The following is a 15,175-nucleotide window of genomic DNA, read 5'->3' as shown; positions in this document are numbered from 1 at the left end:
TTTTAAATTGACTTACGGTAACTCTTTAGGCCTCCTTGACCATATTGTGCCTGAAAACATAAATTATTTATCAAATTAATGTATTATGATAGCATGAAATATTCAAAAAGAAAAGGAGGAGAGAAAAACTTATATTGTCTAGGTGGTATTGGGCATCTTTTGCTAAAACCTACAATTGAAAAAAAAAAAAAAAAAAAAAACTTATATTGCATTTTTATGATGGTGACCAAATTGGTATAATTAAGCAACAAACACAACCAAACCACAGTTTATAGACTTTAGAGTGATCTTTGGTACAAGAAGGAACTCGCTGTGGTTGCAACCATGGAAATGACAAGGAGTGCCAACAGCATTACAGAAGCAGCTTAGCCATGGCCATTGCACACACACAAAAACACAGAGAGAGAGAGAGAGGGAGGTTGAATCAGGGGTGCTAGGCAAGTGTGGATTATACAGTGATGTTTCTGAGGGCTGTCTGATAAAATAAAGCATTGGGCTTGATCTAAATTGGGGATGTTTTCCCAAGATGCCCATCCCATAAGAAATAATTGATCTACTCATAACTGAGCTTTGTTATTCTACTCATTCTTTACTCCGACCTATGTATGTTATTTTTTTTTTAGGTTAAAAACCTATGTATGTTATTGTTTGGTAGTGTTGAGGGTGAAATCCACACGGTCCGATACGACACTGTTTACCTGCAAGGGAAAGAGGAGAAAATCAATGAACATTGACAGCACCGGTGTGGTGCCTGTCAAGAGCTCTCCGACGATCAAGTTAGTCACCAGAGGTCTAAAAAAGAAGACAGGGATTTAATAATAGTTTTTTCATCATCCCTTATTTATCGTTACTTCCCTTATTCTTGATAAAGGAACTTCATCATCCTTATCCCATGGAACTTATCCCATGGAGATCTTATCCTTGATAAGATTTGACTTCATCATCCTTATCCCATGGAACTTATCCCATGGAGATTTTATCCTTGATAAGATTTGTTATCATTTTTATCCATGGAAATCGTTACCTCTAATAATAAAATATTATCATTAATCACCGAACAGGTCTGGCGGTTGGTCAAAGTAGGTTATATTTATTTTTCCCTATCAGTTGCCCCCTATTCCCAAGCTTGCTCGTCTAGCTTTGGGAATGTAATAATAATAATAATTTATTTATTTATTTATTATTCTTTGGAACAGTAAATGATTTTTTTTTTTTTGCCCTGGAACAATACTCGCGGGTACTATTCACATGAACAGTATAGATTTTTTTTAATTTTTATTTTATTTTATTTTATTTTTTTTTTTTGCCCTCGGCACTATTCCCGGGAACAATGTCATGGGTATCCTTCCCTTGGGTATTCTACCCCTGGGTACTATTTTTGGTACCCTTGGGTACTCTGCCACTGGGTACTATTTTTGGTACCCTTGGGTACTCTGCCCCAGGGTACTATTTTGAATACACTTGAGTAATCTTTTCTTAAATTGTACAAGCTTCACTCAGGTCGTTACTCCTTTAATAAGGGAATTAAACTTTACGAGTTTTACTCGTCCCTTTAATAAGGGATTTTTATTTATTATCCCTTATAGTACGGGTATATAGATTACGGGATTCATTTAGCCCGGGTACAGGACACTCATTTACTATCCCTTATAGTACGGGGATATGGATTACGGGATTCATTCAGCCCGGATCTTTTTAATACAGGACTTTCTTTACTCGGGTCCTGGTAATACAGGACACTCATTTACTATCCCTTATAGTACGGGGATATGGATTACGGGATTCCTTCAGCCCGAATCCTTTTAATACAGGACTTTATTTACTATCCATTATAGTACGGGGATATTGATTACGGGATTCATTCAGCCCGGGTCCTAGTAATATAGGACACTCATTTACTATCCCTTATATTACGGGGATATGGATTACGGGATTCATTCAGCCCGAATCCTTTTAATACAGGACTTTATTTACTATCCATTGTAATAAGGGAAGTAGTCGTCTCGTTCCTCTAGTAAATGAAGGAAGCTTTAATTATCTCACCCTTCTGTATATAAGGAGTAGTCGGCTTCTTGTCCCTTTAATAAGGGAAGAATGTGTAGTTGGCCCTTTAAGGAGATAAATAGATTATTATGGGCTTAATATTACCACATAGGTAGTAGGGAACTGAAAATATTTTATTGTGTAGAAATTGAGGGTCATCCACCTCATTCGTGATGGTGACTTTAAATAAAATAAAATAACATGTGAAATGATGAACTGAGATGCCCCCAGACTTGATAAGGCTAATTCTAGCTGTGAGATAATTGTTAATCGGTATACTTATCTGAGTCCTCCTCATTATATGTCCTATCGCTTTGGCTGAAGAATGATCTTTTATAACCGGTATCCTTCTCATCCCTGGTGAGAGGGGCTGACCTCTTCTTGTCCTCTCCTTCCTTTCCCTTCCGTGCATTCATAGCGTCTTCAACGTTCATATGTTTCTGCGCTCTGATCAACAACTCTGCCATGCTGGTGGGAGGTTCTTTGGATGGGGCAAACAAGAATCTGGAGGTATGGAGTCCTCTTATGAAAGCGGTCAAGGCCACCTTGTCGTCCACCTCTTTTGCCTGCAACATCTCTGTGTTGAATCGGGTGATGTATTCCCGAATCGACTCGCCCTCCTGCTACTTCACGGTAAGCAGGTTAGTGGCTGGCCTCCTATGCCTCTGACCTGCAATGAAGTGGCTCACAAATTGCTTACTCAGTTCTTCGAAGGTGTTGATGGTTCCTGGCTTCAGCTTGTTGAACCAAACTCTTGCTGATCCCTTAAGTGTAGTGGGAAAAGCTCGGCACATAATTTCATCTAGTACGGCGTATAAATGCATAAGAGCTTGAAAGATTTCCAGGTGATCGAGGGGATCTTTGGTCCCGTCGAAGCTTTTGAATGAGGGCATCCTGAACTTGTTAGGCAGTGGACATTTCATAACGGCAAGGCTGAACGGCAAGTGGGTCCTTTGTACCAGGTCATTTACGGCTGCATGACCTTTCCCTTTCATAGCCTGCATTACACCCTCCATTTTCCCCTTGAGATCTTCGACCTGCAGGTCGAAATAGGTAACTTCTTTGTCTTTTCCTTAAGACAGAAAGTTGTGCCTTCCTGAGGTCGAAAATTCCGTGGGAGAGATGGGTGTACCACTTCTCTATGTCTGTTTTCCACCTAGCTTTGTTCCATTTCGGTCTCATTTTGGGAGGGATGATTATCCTGCTTTGCAAGATTCCCATTCCCTCCGTTTGGATTTGAGAGATCTTGTCGTGGCAAGTTTTGTTGAACTGATGGAACAAGATGTTGTAGGAGCGTTGCATTTTGCTGATTAACTGGTCCATTCTCTGACTCAAAGTTTGGACCTGCAGTTCCAACGCTGCAAGCAGTGTCTGGTTGTTTGGGACGTTTAGGTTTTCACCTGACTCTACCCTTTGACCAGATCCCTGCGACGGTGTTCCTTCAGTAACCATACCGGACCGCAAATGTATATACCCAACTGAGTAATTTATTGATTTAAGGGAATCGTCGTTCCCACAGACGGCGCCAACTGTTGAAGGTGAAATCCGCACTGTCCGATACGACACCATTTACCTGTAAGGGAAAGAGGAGAAAATCGATGAACCTTGACAGCACCGGTGTGGTGCCTGCCAAGAGCTCTTCGACGATCAAGTTAGTGGCCAGAGGTGTAAAAAGGAAGGCAGTGATTTAATAATAGTTTTTTCGTCATCCCTTAGTCCCGAGTCGTCGTCCTATTTATCGTTGCTTCCCTTATTCCTGATAAGGGAACTTCATCATCCTTATCCCATGGAGATCTTATCCTTGATAAGATTTGTCATCATTTTTATCCATGGAAATCGTTACCTCTAATAATAAAATATTATCATTAATCACCGAAGAGGTCTGGCGGCTGGTCAAAGTAGGTTAGGTTTATTTTTCCCTATCAGGTAGCATAGTTATTTTTATCATTTTAATTTATTTATTTATGTTTGTTTAAATTTTTCAGAATGAAAAAGTTTCAAATTGAGATTGCCTTTGAAATTTATTAATTTCTTCAAAATGGAGCATTTTAAAATATTGTTTCTTGATACACATTGGTGAACTCATTTTTTCCTATTTTGACGAAAAGAAAATGAGTCCCTACGTCTTTCTAATAAAATTAATACTTAGACAAACGTATTCAAAATAAGTATCCCTTTTTTTTTTTTTTTTTTTTTGTGTGTGTGTTCTCGAGAAAATATAACCATTTTTTATTACATTTTCATCTTAATATTGTGCCTTGATTGTTTTTTTATAATATTTAATAAAAAAATAAATCAACTATGAGATTATTTTAATTTTCACGTGTCATTTATAATTACTTTTATTAATTTTAAAATGAAAGAACTCGTTCGATGCACAACACTTTTACTATTGCGAAGCCACTTTACATAATACAATTTTCTTTTAATGTAATTTCATTTTTTATCGGTGATTTTTTAATCACAATGGAGTAATTTTATAGTTAAACGAAAGTTTGTTATTAATTTTATTATAAAAATATATTCAAAAAGGTTAATGTAGTAAAATTGGAAAGACGTCTGTGACTGATTGCTGCAGATTATTCTTGGATTAATTGTCTTCACTCTATCAGCCTTATTATTAAGAGTGACATACACGTGGACTTGATATCAACCCTAGAAGAAATTAAAGTTTGTAGACGTGGCATAATCTCAGAGTGGTTGAATAGAGTTATTGTACACTAACATAATTATTGATTGGGATTGGGAGGATGTGAAGAGTCTGTTGACATGTGCATCCACCTCACACGAGCACATGATCTGAAGATGCACCCCGACGACTAGGGGTGCACACGATTCCGGTTCTCACGGTTCCGGTCGGAACCGGAACTGGAACCGGAATCGTGAAGGTATGGACTCACGGTTCGGTTCCAGTTCGGTTCCACTGGAACCGACTGTTTGCTGTTTTGTTCCCTTTTTCAGTAGAATCAGTACTGATTTGAAGGCTTTGTTGAGCCCATAGCTAAAACAATTAACAGAATACATAAAAAATAAAAACTGATAGTATAAATTCTATAATATTATAGTCATCCCATGGTAATAAATCAATTGATAGTCTGAAATTCTAAATAACCTTTCAAAATAAAATGAGATGAAATATTCTTCCTTTGCTTCATGGGCATGCATCTGGACTCTGGAGACAAATCACAGCATTGTGGAAATTCCAATCTAACTCTGTGTTCCTCACAAAAGTGTTTTCTCGTTCATGTGTTGGCAGATTTTACAGAGCCGGAATGACTTGCATTTCAACAACTCCACTTGGGATCCCGGAGACATATCGAATCGAGCTTTCTTTATTATTTAATTACACAAAATTCTAAGATGTTGCTCCCATGGATAAGCTTTTCATCCCTTCTACCTCCTCATTTCTCCTAATCAATCACGAGGGTTTTGGACATGAGAACGCAAGTGCCGGAATCGAACAAAACAAAGGATGAATGAGATACTGCTTGAAGATGAGTGGCTGTAAGCCGCGATCTGAAGATGAGAGGATGAGAGGAGGCGAGGCGCCGAAGGTGATGAGGATTCGAGGAGGCTTGAGGCAAGGGTGATGACTGTCGAGGAAGCTTGGCTGCTTGAGATGAGGGGAGGCGAGGGTTTCCTTGAAAGATGAGATGAGACTTTAGGTAAATTAGTCTTTAGATGAGTTTTTTACTTTTTTTTTTTTTTTTTTTGTGGCTGTATGAGTGACCACGTGGCTGAGACTATGATTGGTCTATGAGTGACTGAGTTTAGTCATTGAATTTACTTTAGTCTTTATTATATATATATATATATATACGGTTCCGGTTCTTACCGGTTCCCATGGGCTAGAAATGGAATCGGAACCGTATGTTCACGGGTCCTAAATTTGGAACCGGGACCGAAACCAGAACCGTGAGAACCGGAAAAATGATTTCAGTTCTCATGGTTCCGGTTCTTTTGTGCACCCCTACCGACGACAACAGTCCACACCCTGCGCTCTAATCAGTCACTTCTTGCCCACCACAAATTATTATTGTATTAGATGTAATATGATGTTATATTGGGATGGTTCTCAATTTTAAATATATAAAAAAATTATCAAAGGGCATCTAAACAAATGATATATAACATTTCTCATGGTGTGTGGAATGTGTTTTTTTTTTTTTTTTTTTTTTTTTTGGTTATTTAAGTACGAGTTTTGATTGCACGGACTAATTTTAGATGTTCTTGTCATATGTTAGGATTGAGATTGTTAAATTACAAGTTTATTCATTTACCTACTATTTAGATTTTTTGCATAATACAAATTATCATATATGAGTACACCTACTATGTTAGTATATATAGGTTACTTGTCCATCATTCATTTATCCCCAAACCTTTTTCCGATATATATAGGTCCTTTATATAATATCTCACACATCAATATAATACAGAGTCTATACTCTCTCTCTTATTTTTGATATGGTATCAGAACTTCTCGATTACTGGTAACAATCTTATCAATTTATCGTAGTCACCGTCGGGGATGGCACCATCAGCCCCATCCTTGGAGGTCAACCTTCGGCGATCAACCTTCAAACTTATGCTTCTGCATCCCAATCTTTAGTTTCAAGTTCATAATCAACAAAAGCCTTATTTGGCCGCCCAATTAGCCTCAAAGACACATTAACAACGGTGCTAGCAGTAGTGCCACATCACCTGCCACATCAGCTGTTAATCGTGCCTCCATTTTCATCATGGGTGAAAACCCATCTCCACCAAATTTCCATCAACTTTCATGATCTTGCCTTCAATCTTAAGTTGGGTTTATACTCAACTTGAGTTTGAGGGGGACTGTTAGATTACAAGTTTACCCATTTACCTACCATTTAGGTTTCTTGCATATTACAAATTACCATATATGAGTAAACCAACCATATTAGTATATATAGGTTACTTGTTCATCATTTACTTACCCCCAAACCTTTTCCTATATATATAGGATCTTTATGTAATATCTCACACATCAATATAATACAGAGTTCTATACTCTCTCTCTTATTTCTAACAGAGATGAAGATAATATTGAACATATATGAGTGGGTATGCAACACTATCTATTATGGACTAGTTTAAGTTTTTAGATCAGCGTGCAAGTATCAAAACCTTTATAGATGGTATCAGAGTCGGTCCCAATCCTATTCTTGGTGTTATGTCAAGCGCCTGACCGGGAGATGTCGCGCTGCAAATGTTAGAGGTTTGAGATTTTTTAGTCCTATAAGAAGACTGTTAAATATTTTGAATTTTTTTATAGGGGTTTTTTTTGGTCACAACTACATGTACGCCATGAGTTGATTTACACATTTCATCTTTCATTAATAATATTTTAAATTTCACTTTCCTTAAACTTTGATTTATTGAACCTAGTGATGATGGAAGTGATGGTGTTCAAGTGTGATTCATATGAGAGATAATTTGCCAAGTGTCGAGCGAATATTTCTTAACTTAAAATTTAATTGTGTTGTGCGTTCTTTGGCAAACTAGACTCTTTGGCTTAAAATTTTTTATACTCCATCGCACACTTTTCTTCTTGCTCACAACATCTATATATATCAATATAAAGTCTTCTCTTTCTCTCATCTCTTCCTCTTTCTTTTTTCCTGGCAACACCAACCCATAAGAAAGCAAAAAAATTACATAGTGCCAACTACAACATCTAACTCCAAAAGCTTAAAGATAGACAATGGAAGAGAGTGAAGTACCGAATCTATAGTCATTCCTTGCTGTGAAAGCTTGGAAAGAGCATTCGTTACTTGGTTTCTTTGTCGTCTAACATACGAAATGGAAAACCCTGAAAGAGATTGCAGATCCGTCTGATCTCAGTAACCAAAGAAATAAGTGAAACATTCGTATGAATAATGCCTTCAATAGCCTCCACCACGCTTTTACAATCCGATTCAAAGCAGACCACCTGAAAATGAAATTGCTAGGCCCAAAAAACTACATGGCTAAAACAAAACAATTCCGAATGAAACACATATGATAACTCAAAAGGCATAAAAATCACCACTTGAAGAACCGCACCGGAGGAGTCTCTAAACACCGCACCACCACCCCCTTGTTGAGCAACTTTTGAAAATGATGCGTCAACATTACATTTAACAACACCATTTGTTGGACGAATCTAGCGGGAGGGGGCCGCTGATCTTTGTGAAGGATGAAGGAGCCGTTGACATTTTTGTTGCACAGATACATATTCCCAATAGCGAGTGGAAGCCCAATTTGCCACCAAAACAAGACTCCAATCAAGTTGATCAAAGATTAATTTATTCCTAGCCTTCCAGATTGTCCATAAACAAAAAGATGCCAGCCCTACCGTAAAAGATTTATCTTCCGTAGACAAAACTAATCCATGCTGAATATCATTCCACCAGTCTAGAAAAGAAGAAATGGGATGGGCTAGAAAATCCCAACGGAGGGGGGATAATTTCCACACTGAAGAGAAAATGAACAACGGAAGAAAAGATGAAGCACATCCTCCACATCCAACCCATATCGTGGACAAACCGGATTTGCCAAACGTCCACGACAAACAAAAGCAACACCTATAGGGAGAATTCCGTAGCAACATTTCTAAAGAAAATGTTTAATTTTAGAAGGCAATTGAAGGGACCATAAGTGTAACGACCCACTCCACCACATGGTATGATATTGTCCGCTTTGGGCCTGAGCTCGCATGGTTTTGCTCTTGGGCTTTACCCCAACAGGCCTCATACCAATTGAAGTTGACATACTTACATATAAGCACTTCACCTTTCCTTTTCCTAGGCGATGTGGGATTGTGCACTCGTAACTCGCTAGTGTGGTAGCCTGATAGTGTCTCGCACCCGCCCATAGCACACCCGCCCACAGGGTCATCACAATCCACCCCCCTTGGAGGCCTGACGTCCCCATCGGCACACTTCCTACGGGGTCAGCTCTGATACCATTTGTAACGACCCACTCCACCACATGGTATTATATTGTCCACTTTGGGCCTGAGCCCATACGGTTTTACTCTTGGGCTTTACCCTAAAAGGCCTCATACCAATTGAAGTGACACACCTACATATAAGCACTTCACCTTTCCTTTTCCCAGGCGATGTGGGATTGTGCACCCATAGCTCGCTAGTGTGGTAGCCTGTCAGTATCTCGCACCCACCCATGGCACACCCGCCACTGGGTCATCACAATTTTGTAACGACCCACTCCACCATATGGTATGATATTATCCGCTTTGGGCTTGAGCCCGCATGGTTTTGCTCTTGGGCTTTACCCTAAAAGGCCTCATACCAATTGAAGTGACACACCTACATATAAACACTTCACCTTTTTCTTTCCTAGGCGATGTGGGATTGTGCACCTGTAGCTCGCTAGTGTGGTAGCCTGTCAGTGTCTCGCACCCGCCCATGGCACACCCGCCCATAGGGTCATCACAATCCACCCCCCTTGGAGGCCCGACGTCCTCGTCGGCACACTTCCGGCTGGGTCAGGCTCTGATACCATTTGCAACGACCCACTCCACCACATGGTATGATATTGTCCGCTTTGGGCCTGAGTCCGCACAGTTTTACTCTTGGGCTTTACCTAAAAAGGCCTTATACCAATTGAAGTTGACACACCTATATATAAGCACTTCACTTTTCCCTTTCCTAGGCGATGTGGGATTATGCACCCGTAGCTTGCCAGTGTCTCGCACTCGCCCATGGCACACCCACCCACAGGGTCATCATAACAAGTCACTCCACCGTGCGCAAGATATCAACTGATTGTTTACCCGGTGTAAGGCATAAGGAGTGGAATTTGGAGAAATCGTCACTGCTAGGTGATAGGCTGATTTTACACTAAACTCTTCTGAAAGATCCACCTCCCATATTTGGGTATCCGGATAAGGTCCTTGTCGTAATCTGCTCCAAAGCAGTGCCTGTGATGACCAAATACTACGCCATGCCCAAGATGGATTTGATCCCAGCGGCGCCTCAAGAAAAGAGCAGGATGGAAAATATTTGGCTTTGAGCAATTGAAACACCACTTTAAATTGAGAGATCTGTAAATGCCAAGCATGCTTCGCTAGCAAAGCCAAATTAAACGCTTTAAGATCACGGAAGCCTAAACCACCCTCTGGCTTACTCCAACAAAGTAAGTTCTAGGAAGCCCAGTGGACTGATTTGAGCTTACCATGCTCCTTCCACCAAAATGTCTTTACTTGTTTCATTAGCTCCAAGCACAACGTACGGGGTAATCTAAAAATAGACATAATATAAGTAAGAAGAATATTTAACACTACCTTAATCAGAACTTCCTTACTGCCTTCTGAGAGAGTATGTTGTCGCCAAGACGCAAGCCGTTCCTTCATATGAGTTAGCAGAAACTGAAAAACATCAGATTTTGAATGACCAATTATTGCCAGCATCTATTTAGTTTGAAAGCCATCCTCGGACAACCCCAACATATGACTCAACATGCGCCGTAAGGGCATAGACGCATTCTTAGAAAAGAAAATAGCAAATTTTGCAAAATTCACCTTTTGTCCTGACGCCAACTCATATACATGAAGAATTCTCTTTAAGGAATCAATTTCCAGAACAAAGGCCTAACAAAAAACAATAGAGTCATCAGCAAAAAATAAGTGAGAAACAGACGGCGCCCCCCGACAAATCCGCACTCCTGTGAGGAGCTTCGCCAGTTGAGCTCGCTGAATAGCCATAGAGAGGTTGTCAGCACAGAGGATAAATAGATATGGCGACAACGGATCACCTTGACGTAACCCTCTCAACGGTTGAAAAAAACCCACAGACGTCCCATTAATAATTAAAGAGTAAGAAACAGTAAATACACAGGAAGAAATCAGTTGAATCCAATGAGAATTCAAACCCAATTTCTGAAGCATAGTAAATAAAAAAACCCCATTCTATACGGTCATAAACTTTACTCATATCCAATTTAAGTGCCAAGAAAGCTTTCCGACCTCGTCTTTTATTTTTCAGATAATGTAAGATCTTATGAGAGATAAGTATATTGTCAGTTATGTGACGACCTGCAACAAAAGCCGATTGAGAGTCACTAATAACTTGATTAACGACACCTTTCAACTGATTAGTCATCATTTTAGCAATGATTCCATAAGACACATTACATAAGGCAATAGGGCGGTAGTGCGAGACCAAAGTAGGGGAATCAATTTCAGGAATAAAAATAATATTAGTATGATTTAGAGAGGAAAGCATATACCCGTTTTGGAAAAAACTAGAGACAGTCACCACCACATTGGACTTAATCACCTCCCAATATTGTTGATAAAAGAGGGGTGTCATACCATCTGGCCCAGGCGCTTTAAGTGGTTCCATGCCAAACACCGCTTGCTTAATTTCCAATTCAGTTGGTGGTAGAAGTAAAGACTGATTCATCTCGGAAGAAATTCGACAGGGAATATGGCGTAAAAATTGATCAACATTGGAAGGTTGTTGGGACTAAAAGAGTTGTTGAAAATACCTCAGGAAAATAGCTTGAATATTACCGACGTCCTTAGACCATGCACCCATCTCATCCATCACCCAGAAATACCATTCCGAGCTCGGTGTCGTCTGGTCGCAGCATAAAAAAATCTAGTATTTTTATCTCCAAGCTATAACCATTGATTCCGCGATTTTTGTTTCCAATAAAGCTCCTCATCCAACCAACATTGATTAAGCACTGCTTCAGCCTAGAGAACCAAAGAATGATCATAATCCGTCATTCGTTCCTTTAAATTGCGAAGAGAAGATTCAACTTGACCAATTCGAACCTTAGAATTATGATGATTATGAGCCCAATCAATAAGAACCTTTTTACACTCCTTCGACTTTGCCGCCTAATAATATTGACGAGATCCTGAAAAAGAATTTATTCCACGTGTCCCGAATAATAGTCAAGCATCTGTCATCCATAACCCACCTCGCATCAAAATAAAATTGACGTTTTGCCTTTATAACAGTGGGATAAAATTGAAGGAAGACCGCATGATGATCAGACCTGACCATGGAAAGATGGGATAATGTAGCTTGAGGAAAGACTGAACACCACTCGTTAGTACCTAAACCTCGATCTAGCTTATTGAAATCACCAGCAAGCAACCATTCAGCGGGCCAAAATTAAGCCTGGTGAGTCAAATGCTACCATTGGGACGTACGAATTTGATTAACCATACTAGCATAAATAATTGTAAGAGCCTACGGCGGTTTATGGGGAAGGTGAATTAAAGTAGTGATATGAAACGCATTACACTCTACAACTGTCAATTGAATAGAATTCCTCAACCAAAGTACTAAGCCTCCAGATCGGCCAACCGTATCAGAAACACACGTATGAGAATACCCCAAAAGACGTTGAATATAAGCAATCCGGCCTCGTCAATTTTTGGTTTCCAAGACCGCTAGAATATCAGGAGAATGGCTCAACTGAATTATTTTTAACTGTTAAACCGTCAAAGGGTTTCCAAACCCTTGACAATTCCAAACTAAAAGACTCAATTTTTCAACCTTTTGGTGCGCTGAATTGCTAATACAGTGCATAGAACTAGACTCACCTCGTTAAACTACCCATAGAAGATGTAGGTAAGTCAGAAAATCTACGTGGGCAGAAACTGCTACTACCTGTTTTGGAAAAACAAAGTGGGTCATTACTCGTAAAAACCTCAGGCCCAAGCCTACAACCTGCCAGCCCATGTGGAGATAGAGCTGGTCCATTCAATAGTGACCCCCTATTAAAGCCCCAAGAAGACTGTGCACTTCGGTCTATTTGGAGAGCAACCCTAGTACGGTCAGCTCCAGAAAATTCACCAAAATGTTAGCAATCGCATCCAGCCATACTACTCAATGACGTCGTACGCCCCGCCGGCCAGTGCAAAGCAATCGATGAAGAAGCAGACTCTAGAAACAACAACCAGAAACTAGAACAAGGAGAAAAGTAAAGCAGAGGAACCTGGCAAGAAGCAACAAAACAAAATCTTCACGACCCAATGGATATCACCAAACTGGCTGCCCACCCAAATCTAACAAGAAGACACCGATCTAAGCCGAAGGACCAAAAACACCAACACATAACGCACAAGGAACCAACAACAACACACCAAACAAGGGAATGCCCAAATTACAAGCACTCAAGCACCACTAACCACAACAAACTATTGATCATACTAGAAGACAACGAATACCACAAATTGCCCCTATAACCAAAGAGGAAACACAAACTTGAAGAAATCGAGAACCTCTGCAATCAGAGAACCCTCAACATAGAGTGAGGTCACACTTGAAATAAGTAAGAGATAATAGGTTTTCTCCACTCCTCCACACAAACAATAATAGATGATGATTCTTTCACTCTTTCTCACACACCTATTTCACACACAAATAAAGTATCCTGGTTAATGGTAGGAACAGAGCCGGGATTTAATTTCAAGGGGCATGTGATAGACCTGGTTTTTAAGCCTGTGCGTCGGTGATGAATCGTAAGGATGATTCGATACCGGATCCGAAATACGGAAGCAAAAGAAACAAAATGGCCATTAGAGATGTACGCCATTCCTAAGGCACCAAAATGACTCCCTATGAAGCCAAGAAACTTGATGAGCGCTGAAAAGTGCGCATTTAAACCCCTTAAGCTCGAGTATTCTAAGACCTTTATCTATCTTATTTTCCCATTTTAGACTAATTTCATGTTATTGCCCTTTTCAGGCGCTATCTCCAAAATAAGTCAATTCAGCCAAATTAGAGCATAAAAGAAGTAATTTCAAGCTAAATGGAAGAAAGGAGCAAAGTGGCGGAAAACAGCAAGCTTCGATCGATCAGACATATTTTCGATCGATCTCACAGTGATCGATCCAGCCTTGCCAAGATGGATCAAACCCCTTGTCCTTATCCTCAAGAATTTCCATCTTCGATAGATCCAACTTTTCTTCAGATCGATCGAACTTCTTTGATCTTATCTCCACCTACTACTTTTGTCTTTTTCCCAAAATATCCCAAAAATATCTCAGATTTGTCTCATTCCAAAAAGGCGCTGCCAAGGTTTGATCGATCTGGCCATACTTCGATTGATCTGGCCATAGCTCGATCGATCTCATCAGAATTCGATCGATCGACCCTCCTCAAGTCCGAAATAAAACAGAGTCCAGCTCATTAAAAGATGGCTCGTGGTGCAATCATTGAAAGGGCCCTAATGCACGAGACCTGACCATTGGGTGTGACACTTGAGCTACCTATATAAGGATTTTGAGCCATTTTTACATGATATATCATGATACAATCTTAGACATCATACAACAAGAGAAGAGAGGAGAGAGCCTAGAGATTAGAGACATACACTAATTAGGAGTTCTTCCATTCATTTAGGGTTTCCATCAAGGAGGAGAAGATACTTCCTACCATAGAGATGGCCTTGAGGGTTGGATGACCACATCAATGACTGGCTAAACATCTTCTTGGGGCTAGAGTTAGCCCTAAGCATGCCTTCTAGACCTTGATATTTTGTATTTTGAGGGGATTTGTGTTGTAATCTTGTCTTGACATTTGATTTATATATGAATCTTGTTTCTATAATGATTTGTGTTGTTTAATGCTTCCAATTGATCATTTCATTCTATTAATATGTCTATGTATGCTAGAATAGATGTTCATGTGTTAATATCTTGGTTTTGTGAAATTAATGCATGTCTATGTGTGTTGATGCTATAAATCTAGAGATTGTCAAGGCATAGTGCTTTAATGGAATACTCCTGTGGTGTGTTTGATGGTTCATACTCATTTCTTGATGGATTGTGTCTCTTCCTTAGTTTAATTAGTTTGATTTTCATGTCCTTAGCTTAGTTGTACTGTAGTTGCCTTATTTTCCTAGATGGGAAGACAATCCATGCTTGTTGTTTGATGTTCCATACTTATGAATGCAAGTAGTATAATTCTCTAACTTGTTAATGTGTTTGATTGTGAGCTTAAAAGAAGGAATTATAGCTTACTTTGATATATTGTGATATTCATTAGGTTGTCTAGACAATGTATACTTAATTAGTCATCCATGCTTGTTGATTCAATCAATCACACCTATTAGTATTGCAACACATATTTTCCCTCATTCA

The sequence above is a fragment of the Cornus florida genome, unplaced genomic scaffold (genome assembly GCF_030987335.1).
Source record: "Cornus florida cultivar Cherokee Brave unplaced genomic scaffold, ASM3098733v1 CherokeeBrave_3.0.0_Hap2_Chr11, whole genome shotgun sequence".
In the NCBI taxonomy this organism is placed as follows: Eukaryota; Viridiplantae; Streptophyta; class Magnoliopsida; order Cornales; family Cornaceae; genus Cornus; species Cornus florida.
Note: the sequence above shows the minus strand (reverse complement) of the source record.